Raw genomic sequence first — 21,473 nt, forward strand, 5'->3', positions numbered from 1 at the left:
TGTGGGGAGAGGGGCATTCTTCTTACCAAATCACATTACCTTTGTTTTGGAGGTGTTCAGAACAAGGTTAAGGGTAGAGAAAGTTTTGATGTAAAGCATTTAACACAAAATCCAGGGAAGGGCCAGCTGAGTATAAGACTGTATCATCTGCATATAAATGGATGAGGGAGCTTCCTACTGCCTGAGCTATGTTGTTGATGTACATTGAGAAGAGCGTGGGGCCTAGGATTGAGCCTTGTGGTACTCCCTTGGTGACAGGTGTGGCTGAGACAGCAGATTTTCTGACTTTATACACTGCACTGTTTGAGAGAGGTAGTTAGCAAACCAGGCCAAAGACCCCTCAGAGACACCAATATTCCTTAGCCGGCCCACAAGAATGGAATGGTCTACCGTATCAAAAGCTTTGGCCAAGTCAATAAAAATAGCAGCACAACATTGCTTAGAATCAAGGGCAATTGTGACATCATTGAGGACCTTTAAGGTTGCAGTGACACATCCATAACCTGAGTGGAAACCAGATTGCATACCAGAGAGAATACTATAGACATCAAGAAAACCAGTCAGTTGATTATTGACACATTTTTTCAACACTTTTGATAAACAGGGCAAAATAGAAATAGGCCTATAACAGTTAGGATCAGCTTGATCTCCCCCTTTAAATAAAGGATGAACCATGGCTGCCTTCCAAGCAATGGGAACCTCCCCAGAAAAGAGAGACAGGTTAACTTCATCCGGTGAAATTGGAGGGCGAGCAATTCAAATAAATAATTTGAATATTAAACATTTATGAACATACAAGTATCTTATATCGTTTAAAAGCTTAAATTCTTGTTAATATAACTGCATTGTCCGATTTACAATAGGCTTTACAGCGAAAGCATACCATGCAATTGTTTGAGGACGGCGCCCCACAACATATTTTTCAACCAGCACAGGCTTCATAAAATCACAAATAGCAATTAAATAAATAAATTACTTTTGAAAATTTTCCTCTGTTTGCAATCCCAAGGATCCTAGCTACAACATGAATGGTCGTTTTGTTAGATAAAATCCTTCTTTATATCCCAAAAAGTCTGTTTAGTTGGCGCCATCGATTTCAGTAATCCACTCGTTCAACATACAGACAAAGGAGTCCAAAAAGCTACCGCTAAACTTTGTTCAAACAAGTCAAACTACGTTTCCATTTAATCCTCACGTATCCTAAAATGTAAATAAACTATAATATTTCATACGGAAAGACGTATTTTCAATAGAAAAGTCAAATTAGTAGGAGCAGGTCCTCTTCGTCGCACGCCGACAGACTGATTTTCCACTAGGACTCTTTGTACCAAAACTCCAAATTCTTACTTATTTTGGAAGAAAAAAGCCTGAAACCTTAAACAAAGACTGTTGACATCTAGTGGAAGCCATAGGAATTGCAATCTGGGAGCTGGAATTACATAGGACCCATAGCTTTCCATTATTAGAGCCTGGGACCTCAAAATAAAATCAGGTTGGTTTTTCTTTGGATTTCTTTCTTTGGAATATCAATTATGTTATAGTCTCATACATTATTTTAACATTTCTACAAACTTCAAAGTGTTTTCTATCCAATGCTACCAATTATATGCATATCCTGGCTTCTGGGCCTGAGTAACAGGCAGTTTACTTTAGGCACAGTAGTCTGGCGGAAATTCCGAAAAATAGACCCTATCCCTCAAGTGGAATTTGACTGCCGTCTTAACTCATGACCACCTGGCGGTAATACGGTCACTGTAACAGCCCTATTCATAACTAACCTGCTCCAGGGCATGCTAACTCAGGTCTAACTCCACTTACCCTGAATGAAGTGTCTGAGCCATGAGTTGAGGACCAATGAAATCTGATTCCCTCCCTCTTGCAAAGATTGCGTCATCATCCCCATTTGAGGAAGATGACTGATTCAATATTTTATTAATAAAGTGTTTATTTGTTTTTTAAAAAGTAATATGTTAAAATACCTATCACATTATTTAGTAATGACAGAATGCATTTGAAACTTCACGCACAGTAAAACTTTTGTGTGACTTAATCAAAGTATTTTATTGATAGGAGTGGGGAAAAAAGTGCTTGCACATTGATAAGCACACAAAAGACAGCATTAATGAAAAGTAATAAAATACTTCTAAAAGCCCATTTTACACCATAGCCTGCTGAATTTGCAAGATAACTTTTCCTTCATTTTTATTTCGTCACAAATTAAAACGTACCACTGACTTGCCCATGAATTTATGCTTCAGCATTGTCTCAACATGCAAGCGCAGTTACAAGTCTGCTAGAATTAGCAGCAGGCAGACAAGCAAAATCCACCGTTGTAGTACGGATGAAGCCAGAGCTGGAATGTGAAGCTAACTGAAGCTGGTTAGCTTCAGAAAACACTGAGTAGATCTAGCTTGCTTCATAGGATACCCCTCTGGAGCTCAAATTCCACTGGGGGCGTGTGGTGCGCGCACGCCCCTCACCAGTCTCAATCCCTACCAACCACAGGCTTTTAAGTTGACCTCCATTAGGTAAGTGAGCAATTAGTGGACTTATGGGAACTTAGAAACTGTCACAGTAACAGGATGTGTGTTTAGGGAGGGGGTGTGGTTAAGCCTGAGTGCCTGAGTGCCTGAGAGAGGGAGTGGTCACCTTCCCATAGCCTGGGGCTTATTTGGGCATTTCAGACGTGAGGTCTTGTCACTGATAGGCCATGGGACCAGTTTTGACATGCCACCATCCCTCCCTCCACCCCATTCCCTTTCCCCCTCCCAGACAGTCAGTATAGATAGATAAATACACACACTCATATAAAAGAGCATCTTAAGAGCCTAATGGAGTTAAGCGCCCCAATGAAAGCAACACCAGTCCAATAAACGTCATGTTGTAAGGCTCGGCACAAACAAAGGCTCAAGGACAGTTTGGATCTGTTTACTCACCACTACTTAAAGGGACATGGGTTGTACTTGGAACAATGTCAGTTCCTCGTAAAATGGCCTGTCTGAAAGGTTCACTTGTAGTATGTATGAGTGTGTTGTTTATTTGCTCCAATGTTAGATCAACTCAGACAGTAGACAAGATTTTAATTTAAATGTTGTTTGTTCACGGAGAGGATGTTCCATGCTCTGTCTCTGTTCTTCTCTCTCTCAATTCAAAAGGCGCTTTATTGGCATTGGAAACGTGTTTACGTTGCCAAAGGAAGTGAATTAAACAATTAAAACGCTCTCTCTCATAATGCTACACATTTGAGGCCAATTGCAACCATCGAATGCTACCTGATAATTTGTTAAACCATCAAATGTTTTACATGTAATCTTTTGGTTCAACCATAATGCACTATAAGCATCATCAACAGGGGGAACATATATTATGCCATTGTCATCATTAGCATAATATTAGCATCAACATTGTGGTTTCATTTAATTTCACCTATATATTTAAATATTTCCAATTTCATAAAAAAATTGTTTTACATGTAATCTTTTGGTTCAACCATAATGCACTATAAGCATCATCAACAGGGGGAACATATTGGGTATATATTTCATCTCCCAATAAATGACTGTGAGTTTATATATATGGAGTGTGCCAATCTCTTTGTTTTTATAACCATAGTATACTGGATCATTTTTTCATGTGGAAACGCTCGATTGCAACGAACAGCAGAATTTAATTTAACGTGCTCCTGCAGGTTACGGCAAGATCTCTTTAACGCTACTGATGGGAGATTACACGCACCTGTGGGCTAAACTAAACTTGATTGCAACGAAAAACCCACAAGGTTAAACCAGCAGATCAGTTGATCTCTCGTTGTTACCGTGTCAATTGAAAATAAGAATTTGTTCTTAACTGACTTGCCAAGTTAAATAAAGGTGAAATAAAATCAAGTAAATTGTTATATAATCTGTATTTATTTTTTCCAAATTATGGCATATATTATATTATTTTGCCATTTAAGGTGAAATTTTGAAATGAAGTATAGGCTGACTACTTCGATATTCTTATAATCTAATAAGTATTTTTACATTCATCAGCCCTATGGTTTCCTATGCTCCATTTGGGGAGGGAGTAAAGAATCTATAAAAGTTGTCTGGTATCATAATCAATTGACACGGTAACAACGAGAGATCAACTGATCTGCTGGTTTATCCTTGTGGGTTTTTCGTTGCAATCAAATTTAGTTTAGCCCACAGGTGCGTGTAATCTCCCATCAGTAGCGTTAAAGAGATCTTGCCGTAACCTGCAGGAGCACGTTAAATTAAATTCTGCTGTTCGTTGCAATCGAGCGTTCCCACATGAGAAAATGATCCAGTATACTATGGTTATAAAAACAAAGAGAGTCGCACACTCCATATATATAAACTCACAGTCATTTATTGGGAGATTAAATATATACCCAATATGTTCCCCCTGTTGATGATGCTTATAGTGCATTATGGTTGAACCAAAAGATTACATGTAAAACAATTTTTTTATGAAATTGGAAATATTTAAATATATAGGTGAAATTAAATGAAACCATAATGTTGATGCTAATATTATGCTAATGATGACAATGGCATAATATATTCAATATGCTGTGGGCTATTGCCTTTTAACAGTTTCACTCAGTTCCTTCTGATCAACTTAGCAATTATGACACACCCCTCACTATTGTCATTAGTTGCACTAATTGCACTGTTTGTCCACATAACCTTATTGAAGCGTTCATGACATTACCCTGAAAAAGACACAGTGATGCCGAAACATTGGTGTTTTTTTACCCAATAAATTACTGGGAGTTTATTCATATGGAGTGTGTGACTCCCTTTGTTTTTCTATCTTCTAGTTTATTCTCCGTAGAAACCTACTGGAGAAATCATAAAAGGCTACATTTTCTATAACTTGTACTGTATGTATGAATGAATGTATGTACAGTATGTATGTATGTACAGTATGTATGTGGTCTAATCAGATAATTCAGCACTCTAGCTCTTTTCTACAACCTGTAGAGAACACAATATATGGTCTATACTTGGCATGTAGGTTTCTCACTTATGGGTGGCACGATATGGGAGCGGGGAATGGACAGGGTATATGCAAATCAAATACTGTCGTATTTATGGAGTTAAAAAAGTGTTGTGTTTTTGTGGACTGTGGTGTTTTTGAGGACATTACTGTAGTAATTAGGGGTCAGGGCCTTAGCTTCATCTGTCTCCCAATACAGTTTCACCCTCCATGGGCCTGTCTCACCCTCACGAGCCCAACTGGAATTAGTCCCTTCCCAGTCTCACCCTCCCTCCAGCCCAACTGGACCTAGTCCCTTCCTTCCCACAATGGAAGGGCGTTCAAACCTGTCCTGACCTCTAACCTCAACAGCACTTCCTTAGTCCAAACAACCCACCTCTGTCGCAGCCAGCCTGGTTTCAATTACAAGGTTGTAAAAAAAAAAAAGCAGGGCAAAGAGCGAGGCTTGTACATGTAAAGGGGTGGAGGGGTGAAGAGAGAGAACATTTTCAATCGGTTTCCCTCGAGTGACTTGTCTATTTGATGTCAGCTTTGTGGGACTGGGACTGGTTGTGTTGCTCACAGTACAATCTCTCTCTCTCTCTCTCTCTCTCTCTCTCTCTCTCTCTCTCTCTCTCTCTCTCTCTCTCTCTCGCATCAACTCTCTGTCTCTCTCTTTTTATCTCTCTCTTTCAGAGGCACTTACTTCAAAGAGGAAACTCATCTCCCTCCTGCCGTCCTTCTCTCAGCAGAGACCACCAGGGGAAAACAACAGAGACAGAGAAAGAGAGAGAGGGGGGAGGAGGGAAAGACGGAAAGATGGCATCCCAGATTGGACAGTCTGGGGCCTGGCTTTTGAAGTGAATAAAGACAGAATTATGCTCAGAAGTCATTGATAAAAGCTCACAGGCCGTCACTCAGAGAGGGGGGGACAACACTGTGTCAAGTCTGTGTTGGGATGTGCCAGCTAACTGAAGAGTTGGGGGTGGTGGCAGGGGGTTTGAAAACCTGGCGGGGTATCGCCACGACGACAGACTCTTGACAGCACATGTTCCATTCTCCCTCCGCTGAGGGGACCTGTTCCGTTACGTTCTGGCATTGCCGTGACGACGCTGTGAAATGTTTCCTAAGTGGCCGGGCACCGGTGGGTTCGCACGCAAAATAAAAATTATGGCAGTGGTACCCTCAACGTGGTTTGGGTTATAATGACTTTCCATTATGATTGTCCACACAGCGAGCAGAGCAGAGCGGAGAGAGAAAGAGAGGAGAGCCCTGCAGTCTTCCAGCCTCCCGTGGCTTGCTCCCCTCCTTCCTCTCTCTCCGTGGTGAAGAGATGCTTTGTTCACTCCGTGAAGAGGATTTTCCAACCAGGGGCGTTTGGGAAGGAAAGTGGGGAAAAAGAAAAGTCAAGCACCACACTGTGAAGCATCAACTGTTATGTGGTGCTGGTGGTGCTCATAAAATGCCTGTTAAAAAGTGTGTGGCTGCATTCTAAATGCCACTTGTGATTTATATTGCTGGTTCCACTGTTATTCTCCAATAGGAGGACCAATATCGAAAGACTAGTTCAAATCTATTTCCAAACATTCACATTCAAGTATTTCAAGGATATTTTAGTCCAGGTTTGAAAGACAACAGAACACTTCTTGGGTGTGAGAAAATTATTTTGATCCAAGTTAAGATAGACAGATGCAGTGGACAAATGAAGTGGTACGTAGAAGAGAGGGTCACACTGTAAAAGTTAGAATACTCTCTCCTTTCCTCCCCAATGTGCCGGCGCAGATCCCAGATCTCATACGCTGAAAAAAATGAAGGTTCTTAAATGGTTCTTCCTCAGCTCTTAATTTTCTTTGGAGAACTCTTGCCCGATAAAGACCCTTTGAATTAAGTGTGGGATTCTTGACGTGGCATCTACGGTTCTTCAGAATTCTAAAAGGTTCTTGAAATGTATGGAAACCTGTAGATGTGTCCCTTTCATAGCACACAGCAAATTGGCCAGTGTTAAATAGTGTTGCTTTTTCAGTGTAATATTTCTAGTGTTGATTCGATAGTTAAATTAACACTATAAAGAGTTCAATTAACACTCAGTGTTATAAAATAACCGCAGTGTTGGTGTTAATGATCAAAGTTGAATCAAAACCACGCCCATAATTATCATATTTCCCAGCATGCTCTATTGCAGATAGATTTTTGGTATTGTTTGTTTCAATATTAGTGTTTTTGCATGTGCATTGATATAATTAATCTTATGCTACTCAAATATAAATAGCATACATTTTTCTAAACTATTCCATCGTTAGTTGGTCTTATTGCACACCTTCCTGAAATGGTTGTTTCAGTTCAGATGGTTACGGGTAGTTTCGTGTCTTATTCTTCGCAACACTGGCAATGCAGGTTGTGGGTGAATAAAAATTTAGGATATTCCCACTATGGCTGGATTCCAACACATTACTTTGCAAGCCAGCATGAGTTTCAGTCCACTGTATCAGGGTAAAACTAGCCCTCAAAAGCAGGCCAGATAAATACGTATTGAAGAATTTAATAAACACTTAATTTAGTATCTAACTTGGAGAAGGCAACGGGACTGTTAATTAATGAATGCAACAACCATATTTCTGTCACTATCAAACAGAGTCATGGGTGGTAATATGTAAATAAGGCTTAAAACCCTACTGCGGGGGGGCAAAACGTTTCTGGTTTTACATTTGTGTATGGTTCTTCAAAGAACCATCCCATTTCTGAGACCCTAAAATGGTTCCCCTATGGCATCGATCTCAAGAACCTTATTTGGTTTCCTACTTGCACCTTTATTTTTAAGAGTGTAGGAATCAACCAGCATCAAAGCATCTCTTTCTCCTGTGGTATTTAACAGAAGTGTTTGAAATCCCTAGGAGCTGGTGTCCTCTCTCAGGCAGGATGAAACTCTGCACACGCTTACCAGCCATGTCAGACACTACACGCCTCATTCACTACACAGCACAGCCTAGCTGGTACAATGGGCACATTATTGGGATGAAAAGAGAGGCGAGGCACAGTGCAGGGGTAGGGGGTAAAGGGGTAGGGGTAAGGGTGCGGCTGGAGAAGGGACAAGGAGATGACAGTGGTGTACTGAGTGCGTGTCATATTTTGGGAGTTGGCAGAAGGGGTACAAAGCGGAGGCCTGTTTGCGACAACACTTTGAATGTAGATAATATTTCACGGTCTATATTCTGCTCCCACCCACTGTGCTCTGGAGAAGACAGTCGTCTCTTGCCTGCCCGGGATATTATGAATGTTGAATTGTTTCTTTCTCCATTGCAAAGGACACTGATCTTTTAGTTTATTTCTACTACACAGGGGTAGAAACATAGTTTCATTTGTTTAATAATAGTCACATGTATGGGGAAAATGACAATAGTTTATCTATAGAGTTGTGTTTGTTTGTGTGTGTGTGTGTGTGTGTGTGTGTGTGTGTGTGTGTGTGTGTGTGTGTGTGTGTGTGTGTGTGTGTGTGTGTGTGTGTGTGTGTGTGTGTGTGTGTGTGTGTGTGTGTGTGTGTGTGTGTGTGTGTGTGTGTATCCATAGGTAAAAACCAGTGTGTGTACAGAACCTGATGTACACAACGGGGAAATGAAAGAATGGTTAAAACCTCTCGTTAGTCAGCGAACAGACCCAGAGGTCAGCTATAATAACCCACAGCTGACTGCTCTGTGTGTGTGTGTTAGTGTGTGTGTGTGTGTGTTAGTGTGTGTGTGTGTGTGTTAGTGTGCGTGTCTGCTCCCGATGTGTGAAAGAGATAAAGACTTGCATAACAAAAAGGAGGCCCTGGCCAACACAAGGTCAACATTACTGCCCTATGTACAGTAAGCCCCCCCCCCCCCCCCCTCTTTTTTCCTCAGTGCCAGACAGTGTCTGTATTCAACATTTTTAAAGCAACATCAGTCACATATGAGTGAAGCTAATAATGACACGTTGGAGTCGTCGGAGGCGTTTTTCCGCGACGTCGCTCTGTGTGTGTGTGTGTGTGTGTGTGTGTGTGTGTGTGTGTGTGTGTGTGTGTGTGTGTGTGTGTGTGTGTGGGGGGGGGGGGGGTGATGAATGCTGATGAATATTAATATTTTTAGAGTGACTACTTAGATTTAGTGGGTGAACTCTGAGCAAACAGGGCTTCTTGAACAAACCACTCTTTGTAGCGAGAACATGGTGGCTGAGAAAAATGTTTAATAATAACTAAACTGTAGGTCTGCAAGGGTGAGAAATGCCTGGCTGGCTGTGTGTGTGTGTGTGCGTCTACCATGCACTACTGTGTGTTAGTTAGTCTACCTCTTATTCCTCAACACTGTTGGACTGTTATCCCTCACCAGAATTTTAATCCCATTTTCCACCTCAGTGTGACTTCATCTCTCAACAGTGCTCTTTAATTAAACTGACCAAGAGTCAGAGGAATTAGCACATATAACTTTTAATACGCTCCATGCTGTGTGCCAGCAAAACTAATGGACAACATTACTGACACCGCTATCGCCGCTTACACGCTGACCTGGGTTCAAATACTATTTGAAATCATTTAAATACTTTGAGTGATTACTCTAGCATGCCTGGAGTGCCAGATGGGCGGGGTTTGTAATTTTGGATCTATTCTATTGGTCCATTTAGCCAGGCGAGCTAAATCAAACCCAGATAAAGTATTTCAAATGATTTCAAATAGTATTTGAACCCAGTTCTTCTAACACGCTAACTCCACTGAACAAGTTCTGTCCCGCGGAGGCAGGCGGAGGGAGATTGTCATGTAGTTTTTCCAGTGTTAATAACTTGACCTCTGAGGAACAGGTCACGCTGTGTGTACGAAAACTGTCTATTGGCTTTCCCCCTGAAAGGCTGTTTCTGGTAGGTAATCACCAGTAGGAATTTGAGAAGGTCACAACTCCCTTACGTTATGAATGCCATACAACTAATAAAACACGGCAAGTTCAACCCCTCAGGAGCCCAGCGGCCGCAAAGAGGGAGGGTGTGTGTGTGTGTGTGTGTGTGTGTGTGTGTGTGTGTGTGTGTGTGTGTGTGTGTGTGTGTGTGTGTGTGTAATCTCGGACACCCAGAACTAAAATCTCGCTTAATTGCGTCAGACACTCTATTAAGTTTTGAGGGGAGACGTGTATCAGGCAAGTCTATTGGCTAAATGTCCCCTACCCTTACTAAATTCGAAACATTCTAAAACCTGCGAAAGCTTGATTTGTAGAAATGATCAGTAATGGAAAAACTACGAAGCGTAAAAAAAGTTCCCCATTAGTCGTCGACGCATCCCAGTCAGTTGACAGATACTACCACCATTTAAGTTACGTGCATCTGTCCATGAGAGATTTGTGTGTGTGACAATTTCTCTCCTTTCCTCCTTTTTACCTTCCTTACTTTGTCACCAGCTTCATCCACAGTTCTTTCCTCCTCCCTTCCACATCAAACCACCACAACATATTTCAACACCAGAAATTGCACAAAAAAATTAAACAACACACCTATAAAAAAACATGTTGAGCCTCATTCAGCCTCATTCTGTAGAGCCTCATTCAGCCTCATTCTGTAGAGCCTCATTCAGTCTCATTCTGTTGAGCCTCATTCAGTGTAACCCATCTTCTTCTGGATATCTTTCTCAGATGAGAAGAAGGTGTCCAGGGTACCTCCCTCTGTGTGCGACCCTGACCTCTGACCTCTGCTCCAGGGGCCCATCTCCAGCTCCCTGACACCCTGGGAAAAGCATTATTAAAGTGGGGGGAAGAGAGAGAAAGATAGAAACAGAGAAAAAGTGAGAGGGAAAGAGAGAGAGAGATCGTAGTGTGAGCAACAGAGACAGTCCCGGCCCCACAATAGACAAGTCACTCAAGTGAACTGTTTCAAAATATTTTCTGTGTACTAGCCTGTCCATTCCTTTGGCCCGGGGAAGGGCTTTCTCTGCTTAATGAGTCCAGCTGACTCCTTCACTCAGGGTCAGGGGGAGGCTGGGGGGTGGGGGGTGGGGGAGGCATGGGGAGGCAGGGGGTGGGGGAGGCAGGGGGTGGGGGAGGCATGGGGAGTCAGGGGGTGGGGGAGGCATGGGGAGGCTGGGGATGGGGGAGGCATGGGGAGGCAGGGGGTGGGGGAGGCATGGGGAGGCAGGGGAGGCATGGGGAGGCTGGGGGTGGGGGAGGCATGGGGAGGCAGGGGGTGGGGGGGGGGTCAGTGTTAGAGACACACATTGAAACCTAACCCCTCCAGAGCCTGTAGTCAGACAGGCCCAGCAGGGCTGAGGCCCTGGAACCCTCCCACACTTGAGCAGACAGAGTAGAGAGGGAGGCGCAGGGATCAAAGATCAGGCCCTTATTGAGTTCCTCTACCCTCCCTCTCTCCCCCTCTTTTTCACTCTCTCTCTCTGCTTTGGTTTCGGTGTGCCTTGAAGCGTGTGTGTGTGTGTGCGTGTGCGTGCGTGCGTGTACAAGAAAGAGAAAGTGCACGTTGGTTGGTTGGTGTCTTTTCTTTGAGTTACTGTCTGACGTAAGGCCTCTGTGGCCCTATGATCTGTGTGTCATTCCAAAAGGACTCTCTCCTCCTATGAGGGGAGACCATATGTAACAGTTTAGCTTCCATCCCTCTCCTCACCCCAACCTGGACTTGAACCAGGAACCCTCTGCACACATCAACAACTGACACCCACGAAGCATCGTTACCCATCACACCACAGAAGCCACACACCATAACCAAACACAAGGGTATACGTAGTATCAGCAACAACAAACCCTGTCTCCTCACTCCTCACCCTGAGTCAGAAGACGACCCACTGGACCTCAGCTTTCAAATCAAACTAAATGAGAGCTCAGCACATTTTGAAGTCAAAAGACACATTGTGATGTACAAAATGAAAAAAGCCAATCAGCAAATATAAAAAATACTCTTGTGGTGCCAGTCTCTGTGTATAAAACTCTCTTCATATGAGACAAAACTATAGCTCTGTCACTGGCCTGTAGTGTGTTGGAGCAGTCATGGTCTTCAGTGTGTGTTTGACTGACTCTCTCTCTTCTTGGTCCCAAGCAAGTGTCGGTGTTCTCTCTCCTCAAAGGGAGTCTGCCTCTCTCTCTCTCGCTCTCTCTCTACTCAGTACTTTGTTGAAGCACCTTTGGAAACGATTACAGCCTCGAGTCTTCTTGGGTATGACGCTACAAGCTTGGCACACCTGTATTTGGAGAGTTTCTCCCGTTCTTCTTTGCAGATCCTCTCAAGCTCTGTCAGGTTGGATGGAGAGCGTCGCTGCACAGCTATTTTCTGGTCTCTCCAGAGATCCTTGATCAGGTTCAAGTCCGGGCTCTGACTGGGCTACTCAAGGAAAATTTTTTATGTTATCCATTTTAGAACAAGGCTGTAACGTAACAAAATGTGTAAAAAGTGAAGGGGTCTTGGCTTCCCCAGTGATTTTACCCATGCACCGCTACTGTGAACCACTACGATAAATGTAATAGTTTTTCCTGAGTGTATTTTTAACAAAGCTGAGATTTACTTTACTGAAGTCCAAAGTGTAGGAATGTAGGCGAATGAATTTACTGACATGGCGTCATAGCAGGAAGATTGGAATGCTGTGAACCAAGAGATTGTGAGTTCAAATCCCAGGTGAGAATATGTTGAATAATAATTACTGCATAAATAAACATACACAATTTAATCATGTATGTCCTAATGACTCATTCTTCTATGTAAATATATATTTTTTACACGTGTTCTTTCCGTAAGATTGGAGTGAGGGGAAGTGGTAGCAGGAACACTCTTACTCCAGTGTGCCGGTTAAATATTACTCTGAGCAGGTTTAGAATGCTTCTGTTCTGTGTGTTCATGAGGTAGGAGGAGATAAGCTGTGTGGGCTATGTGCCAAGTAAAGAGCAAATGGTCATTGCAAAAACATACAGAGGGTGAACAAAAAAGCACACAAACAGGTGTACAAATACACAGTCTCAAACAATGACCCTGTAAAGATCAAACTATCTACCCTGTTAGACACTGACACACATTTACTTTTTGACATTCTCTCTGCCAACATAGAACCCAGCTAGCACATAATGTTCTGAGAACCACATGTTTCTTAGAGCTTGGTGAAAGTGTGGTTGTCATATGGTTAATTTGCATACAACCTTTCCACATCTTTCTTCGAATGGTGCAGGATAGTTGCTTGACTTTGGAACATTCTCAGCATGTTTTTAAGGAACTTAACTTTTTTTTGTTTGTATTTGATTACTTTAACAGAACGTTTCCTAAAAGTTCAAACATTTAATAAAAATGTTGGTAATGTTCTAAGAACATTCTCCAACTGGTTTGACATTGGGAATTTTCTGTTAGTTCAGAGAACGATAAAAAAAAAACATTCTTCTGTGGGAATTGTTGTACTTCATCATATCGTTTCTTACAAGTATAGTCAAGGTTCTATTTAAAGTCATGTTCTAAAATTGTTCCAAGTACCTAAAGAAAAAATATATATTCTGTAGGAATTTCAGTACTTTAGCATAACGTTTCCTACAGGTTTCCTTGTGATTCTATTAAAGTAACGTTCTCAAATTGTTCTGAGAACGTTAAGAAACAATGTTCTTGTGTGGGTGTTTCAGTGCTTCCACAGAACGTTCCACACAAGTATACATATACAGTACCTTCCGTTCTCAGAGCATAAAGAAAACTTTCCAAAAAAAACACAAGAAAACTTCAGTAGGGTTCAGAGAACATACATTCTGTTCTCAGCATCAACAAACTCTCTATCATCTATCTTGTTAAGTGTGTTCAGGTTTGTTGGCCATGCCCACTAATTAGCCATACCTGATATTGATGCTTGTTTCCTTTGAAATGGGGTCTTTTTGAATATACTAAAATCAACAGATTTGTATGCGTAAAAAAACATGGCATGTTAGCTCCATTCTGGTGGCACAGTGGACTAATTCCATGAATAGACAACAGAAGATTACAGGTTAAAATCTCACTGATGCCGTGTCACAATAAGAAAGAAATGTGTTTGCATGATTTATGCCTAGGAAATACATTTCCATGTGTCCTATCTGGGCTCTTATTGAAACATTCAGTGAAAGTTTTAAGGAAGTTATTCAAAAACCTCCAAATAACCTAGAATTTCCATTCTCAGAGCATCAATAAAACCTCGCACGAAAACGTTCAGGGAACTAGACAAAAAAAACGTCCCTGCAACCTAAAAATAAAAGGAAAATTGTTAACTTGTTCTCAGAACTTAAAAAAAAAATCTGTTTTACCAGCAACGAAACATATGGCTAACTAATGTGAAACCAAAAATATACGTTCCAACAACTTCCAAGGAACCAAATGTGATAGCTATTTTGCAAACCTGTGTAATCTGTCAAGCGACCTCCTTAGATGCATGGGTCCTTTGAGAGGTTATTCTCACCATTTTCACTAAAAACATCACGTGATTCTCCTCTTTTCTGAGGCGTAAAATTGACCCTGATCCACACACACACAAAGCGCTTCGCCCCGTAACGAAACAGTAGTCTCAATGTTTCAGTTTGTGGTAAATCTTGTCTTTTTAACATTTATGTGCAATGGGTCAAACAATTACCAGCGCATAAATACATAACCTGTCATCACGCTGAGTTAAGGTACCAGTCGGGGGAACATGCAAGATGTTTTATGCCCTGTCAGGAGGCACACAGGCAGGCAGGGCAAACAGGGGAGTGGGCTGGGGCTGGGGGCTGGGATGTTGCTGCCAATGAACCCTAACCTCAACCAATCACATATCTTACCGAGACTTAAACCAAACCCTAACCTTAACCAATTAGAATGACTTCCATAAACTTAGCTGCTCCCCTTAGTTTCTTCCTTCTAGGCAGAGCTACCCTTAGAACAAAAATAGAAAAAGGAATACTCCAATCCGGCGGGGGCTGGGGTGATCTGGGTAGAGGTAAGTAGCCTACAGTGGCGAGAGAGATAGGGCTGTGTATTCTGAATCCTGTCTAGCTGCAGTTAAGATCAAAGAGAACCAGTCTGATAAGAGACGTCACAGAGCACCTCTGGCTGGAACCTAAATACACATCATACACCCCAGGCCTGGGGAAAAGGAGGACACTGCTTTTCCCCCCTGATATATCAGCTTAGTGAGGAATGAGGATGGAGGAGGAGGGACAGTTAGTTGCTTATGCTACTGGGCACTACTAATACTAAACATAGCTAAGAAGAGCTGATAGTAAAATCCAAGCTACGTCTGAAATAGGTTACAGTACATCCAGGTGCAGGAAAGTAAAAAAAATGATTCAATAAATAAAATAAAGAGTGAATTTCAAGAATTGACCACTGAATTGGCTCAAGATACCACTAAAATTAGACCACCCACCCCCGTGTTTCTGACCATAACCGCCTGGCCAACATAACCGCCTGGCCAACATAACCGCCTGGCCAACATAACCGCCTGGCCAACATAACCGCCTGGCCAACATAACCGCCTGGCCAACATAACCGCCTGGTCAACATAACCGCCTGGCCAGAGTATACCCATTAGCAACCAGCTCTCCAGACCCACTTTGAGTGTGACCTTAGAGTTGGCATGGCCCACTTTAGTTTGTTACCGTTTATTTATCTAGGTGATATCTGAGATCGGGTCTGCAGCACCCTGCCACAGTCTACTACACTGAACAAAAATATAAACGCAACATGCAACGATTTCACTGATTTCACTGAGTTACAGTTCATATTATGGATTTTAGTCAATTGAAATAAATAAATTAGGCCCTAATCTATGGATTTTACATGACTGGGCAGGGGTGCAGTTATGGGTCGGCCTGGGAGGGCATAGGCCCACCCACTTGGGAGGCAAGCCATCCCACTGGTGAGCCAGGCCCAGCCAATCAGAATAAGGTTTTCCCCACAAAAGGGTTTTATTACAGACAGAAATACTCCTCAGTTTCATCAGCTGTCCAGGTGGCTGGACAAAAATGCACATTTTAGAGTAGAGTTTTATTGTCCCCAGCACAAGGTGCACATGTCTAATGATCATGCTGTTCAATCAGTTTCTTGGTATGCCATATATAACCCAGCAATGATATGCCACACCTGTTAGGTGGATGGATTATCTTGGCAAAGGATAAATGCTAACTAACAGGGATGTAAATATTTGTGCACAACATTTTTGACAAATAAGCTTTGTGCGTATGGAACACTTCTGGGATCTTTTATTTCAGCTCATTTTTCAACACTTTACATGTTGCATCATTTATATTTTTGTTCAGTATACAAGCCCGGGTCATGCTCAGCAGGGAGAAACTGAGTGTAACTGTTCTGATACAGTGTGCCCTACTGAACACAACCCAGGATTCCATGCTGGCCTCTCATCTCTCAATCTCCCCTCTCCTTTCTCTCTCTCGTATGGTTTGGTTCCTCTCAGTTTTTTTTTTATCCATACACATTTCATTCATACACATTTGTGTCCCAAATGGCACCCTAGTCCCTATATATTGTCTCTGGTCAAAAATAGTGGACTATGTAGGGAATAGGGGGCCATTTGAGGTGCACCCCATGTCTCCAATGAGAACTCTCATCCTTCTGTCACCCAGCAGGGAAGTTTTTCATCTAGTTTTGACTCCAGACCGCCCCCTCTAACCCTCATCTAAAAAAGCTGACATCTTAAACTTACAGCTGCTTGAATTACCTTCTCTGGAAGGGAAGGGACACCTATTGCACCACCACACAGAGACACACACACACACACTCTGTGGACCGAGGTCAAAAGTTAGGACCTTTAATAAGGACAGTGTAATTGTGCCAACCAAGACTCTGTGACTCTTTGGTCATCCAGCTGAAAATATGATATTCTATACAGCATTACAATAGCCCCTCACACTCGATACATTTCCATGTCCGTTCTGCAATCTCAACAGTCAGTGTTGTCTCTAATGGTCGGAGTAAATGGCCAGTGATGAGTTACAAACAAAGAAGCTCTTTTACGAACCCCTTCACAAAACGACCATGTTTTCAGTTTAAACATGGTCCCTGTTGAGACCTCATTGATCCTGTTTACATTTCCACCCCTGGACGGTCTTTTAAAACCCCATTACTAGCCTAAACCGCTCCCTCATACACACATGCGCAAATCTGCACGCACACACATAGTGCCTGTGAAAAGTATTCAGACACCTTGACTTTTTCCACATTTTGTTACATTACAGCCTTATTCTAAAATGTATTAAATATCAAACAAATCTAAGCAATCTACAGACAATACCCCATAATGACAAGGTGAAAACAGGTTTTGAGATTTTTTTTTGCAAATTTATAAAACTTAGAAACAGAAACATCTTATTTACAGTGGGGAGAACAAGTATTTGATACACTGCCGATTTTGCAGGTTTTCCTACTTACAAAGCATGTAGAGGTCTGTAATTTTTATCATAGGTACACTTCAACTGTGAGAGACGGAATCTAAAACAAAAATCCAGAAAATCACATTGTATGATTTTTAAGTAATTCATTTGCATTTTATTGCATGACATAAGTATTTGATACATCAGAAAAGCAGAATTTAATATTTGGTACAGAAACCTTTGTTTGCAATTACAGAGATCATACGTTTCCTGTAGTTCTTGACCAGGTTTGCACACACTGCAGCAGGGATTTTGGCCCACTCCTCCATACAGACCTTCTCCAGATCCTTCAGGTTTCGGGGCTGTCGCTGGGCAATACAGACTTTCAGCTCCCTCCAAAGATTTTCTATTGGGTTCAGGTCTGGAGACTGGCTAGGCCACTCCAGGACCTTGAGATGCTTCTTACGGAGCCACTCCGTAGTTGCCCTGGCTGTGTGTTTCGGGTCGTTGTCATGCTGGAAGACCCAGCCATGACCCATCTTCAATGCTCTTACTGAGGGAAGGAGGTTGTGGGCCAAGATCTCGCGATACATGGCCCCATCCATCCTCCCCTCAATACGGTGCAGTCGTCCTGTCCCCTTTGCAGAAAAGCATCCCCAAAGAATGATGTTTCCACCGCCATGCTTCACGGTTGACGGTGTTCTTGTGGTTGTACTCATCCTTCTTCTTCCTCCAAACACGGCGAGTGGAGTTTAGACCAAAAAGCTCTATTTTTGTCTCATCAGACCACATGACCTTCTCCCATTCCTCCTCTGGATCATCCAGATGGTCATTGGCAAACTTCAGACGGGCCTGGACATGCGCTGGCTTGAGCAGGGGGACCTTGCGTGCGCTGCAGGATTTTAATCCATGACGGCGTAATGTGTTACTAATGGTTTTCTTTGAGACTATGGTCCCAGCTCTCTTCAGGTCATTGACCAGGTCCTGCCGTGTAGTTCTGGGCTGATCCCTCACCTTCCTCATGACCATTGATGCCCCACGAGGTGAGATCTTGCATGGAGCCCCAGACCGAGGGTGATTGACCGTCATCTTGAACTTCCATTTTCGAATAATTGCGCCAACAGTTGTTGTCTTCTCACCAAGCTGCTTGCCTATTGTCCTGTAGCCCATCCCAACCTTGTGCAGGTCTACAATTTTATCCCTGATGTCCTTACATAGCTCTCTGGTCTTGGCCATTGTGGAGAGGTTGGAGTCTGTTTGATTGAGTGTGTGGACAGGTGTCTTTTATACAGGTAACGAGTTCAAACAGGTGCTGTTAATACAGGTAATGAGTGGAGAACAGTAGGGCTTCTTAAAGAAAAACTAACAGGTCTGTGAGAGCCGGAATTCTTACTGGTTGGCAGGTGATCAAATACTTATGTCATGCAATAAAATGCAAATTAATTACTTAAAAATCATACAATGTGATTTTCTGGATTTTTGTTTTAGATTCCGTCTCTCACAGTTGAAGTGTATCTATGATAACAATTACAGATCTCTACATGCTTTGTAAGTAGGAAAACCTGCAAAATTGGCACTGTATCAAATACTTGTTCTCCCCACTGTACATAAGTATTCAGACCCTTTGCTGTGAGAGTCGAAATTGAGCTCAAGTGCATCCTGTTTCCATTGATCTTCCTTGAGATGTTTCTACAACTTGATTGGCATCCAGATGTGGTAAATTCAATTGATTGGACATGATTTGGAAAGGCACGTACCTTTATATATAAGGTCCCACAGTTGACAGTGCACGTCAGAGCAAAAACCAAGCCATGAGGTCAAAGGAATTGTCCATAGAGGATTGTGTCGAGGCACAGATCTGGGGAAGGGTACAAAAACATTATGTTAGCCATGAAGGTCCCCAAGAACACAGTGGCCTCCATCAATCTCAAATGAAAGATGTTTGGAACCACCAAGAGCTGGCCACCCGGCCAAACTGAGCAATCGGGAGAGAAGGGCCTTGGTCAGGGGGGTGACCAAGAAGCTGATGGTCACTCTGACAGAGCTCGAGAGTTCCTCTGTAGAGATTGGAGAAACTTCCAGAAGGGCAACCATCTCTGCAGCACTCTACCAATCTGGCCTTTATTGTAGAGTGGCCAGACAGAAGCTACTCCTCAGTAAAAGCCACATGACAGCCCGCTAGGAGTTTGGCAAAAGGCACCTAAAGACTCAGACCATGAGAAACAAGATTCTCTGGTCTGATGAAACCAAGATTGAACTCTTTGGCCTGAATGCCAAGCGTCACGTCTGGAGGAAACCTAGCACCGTCCCTACGGTGAAGCATGGTGGCAGCATCATGCTGTGTGGATGTTTTTCAGCGGCAGGGACTGGGAGACTAGTCAGGATCGAGGTAAAGATGAACAGAGAAAAGTACAGAGAAATCCTTGATGAAAACCTGCTCCAGAGCACTGTGGACCTCAGACTGCTGCGAAGGTTCACCTAACAACAGGACAATGACCCTAAGCACACAGCCAAAACAATGCAGGAGTGGCTTCAAGACAAGTCTCTGAATGTCCTTGAGTGGCCCAGTCAGAGCCCGGACTTGAACCCAATCGAACATCTCTGGAGATACCTGAAAATAGCTGTGCAGCAACCCTCCCCATCCAACCTGACAGCGTTTGAGAGGATATTAAAATGTTTTATTTAACCTTTATCTAACTAGGCAAGTCAGTTAAGAACAAATTATTATTTTACAATGACGACCTGCAGAAGATCTGAAGAGAAGAATGGGAGAAATTCCCCAAATACAGATGTGCCAAGCTTGTAGAGTCATACCCAAGAAGACTCGAGGCAGTAATCGCTGCCAAAGGTGCTTCAACTAAGTACTAAGTCAAGGGTCTGAATTAGGGCTGCACCGATATTACGTTTTTGGCCAATATCCAATATTTTCCTTAAAAAAGGGACACCGTTACCATTAACCGATATTACATTTGTGGCCTTTTAAGCATTCTAGTACAGTTAAATAGTTAACCCCCCCCCCCCCCCCCCACACACACACACACACACACACACACACACACACACACACACACACACACACACACACACACACACACTGACCAAAAAGTTATTTTGTTGGCATTTTCCTTATGTCCTCATTATGTAAACCCTGTTTCTTGTCTGCACCGAAGAGGCGGTCCTTGTACCTAGCATCGAGCATGGTGGGGACACAGTAAAGAGGCTCAGAGAGAATGCCACTGATTTGCTTGTTCACAGCCTCTTGTAGAGTACTTTATGTGTGGGCAGTTTTGTTGAGCAGGCGTTTCAATGCCATGACAGAGGGTATCACGTCTGCTGCAGACACAGTTTAGCTTATTTCTCCAGTCAGTTGTTCGAATGGAGCTAGGAGTGTGTTCATGTTTTAAACATGTTCTCAAATGCCATTGAAATGGCAGCAGTGGTATGAGAACCAACACATTCTTGAACATGAAATACGGTTTCCTCAGTTCGAAATCCTCGTCAACCCACTGTGCTGTCAGACTCAGCATGCTCATGGGGCTGACATCGCTGGTCCAAATGACATTCGTGAAGCTAATAGCAGTGACGCCCATAGCAAGTAGCTCATAGATGTGCGTTTCAACAATACTGTGTAACTCCGGTAGGGCAACATCTGAAAAATAGTGCCTACTTGGTAGTGTGTACCGGTGCTTGACCAGTCAGCGAAGCCAACATAATCCTCGACAGAGAACGGTTGATTGTCAAGGGCAATGAATTCCATTATCTTGGCGTTAATGGATTTCGCCTTTGAGTTGTCTCGCTGAAATGTTCTTACTCTTTAAAATGACTGCTCGACTTGAACTTGTTAAGTTGCTGGAAGTGTGCGTATTTTTCTGCTTTTGTTCTGTGTAGCGCTGTATTTTTCGTGGCGTCATTTACATTTTTTTACATTTTACATTTTAGTCATTTAGCAGATGCTCTTATCCAGAGCGACTTACAGTAGTGAATGCATACATTTCATACAATTTCATACATTTTTTTTTTTTACTGTGCTGGCCCCCCGTGGGAATCAAACCCACAACCCTGGTGTTGCAAACACCATGCTCTACCAACTGAGCTACCTACGTTATATACCTACGTTATATAGGTATGCTTGTCAGCTTTGACATCGGTGTTGCAAATTGACATTAAACTCGACATTGGGCAATGCCGATGTTG

Source organism: Salmo salar, chromosome 19, assembly GCF_965601325.2.
Source record: "Salmo salar chromosome 19, fSalSal1, whole genome shotgun sequence".
Lineage (NCBI taxonomy): Eukaryota > Metazoa > Chordata > Actinopteri > Salmoniformes > Salmonidae > Salmo > Salmo salar.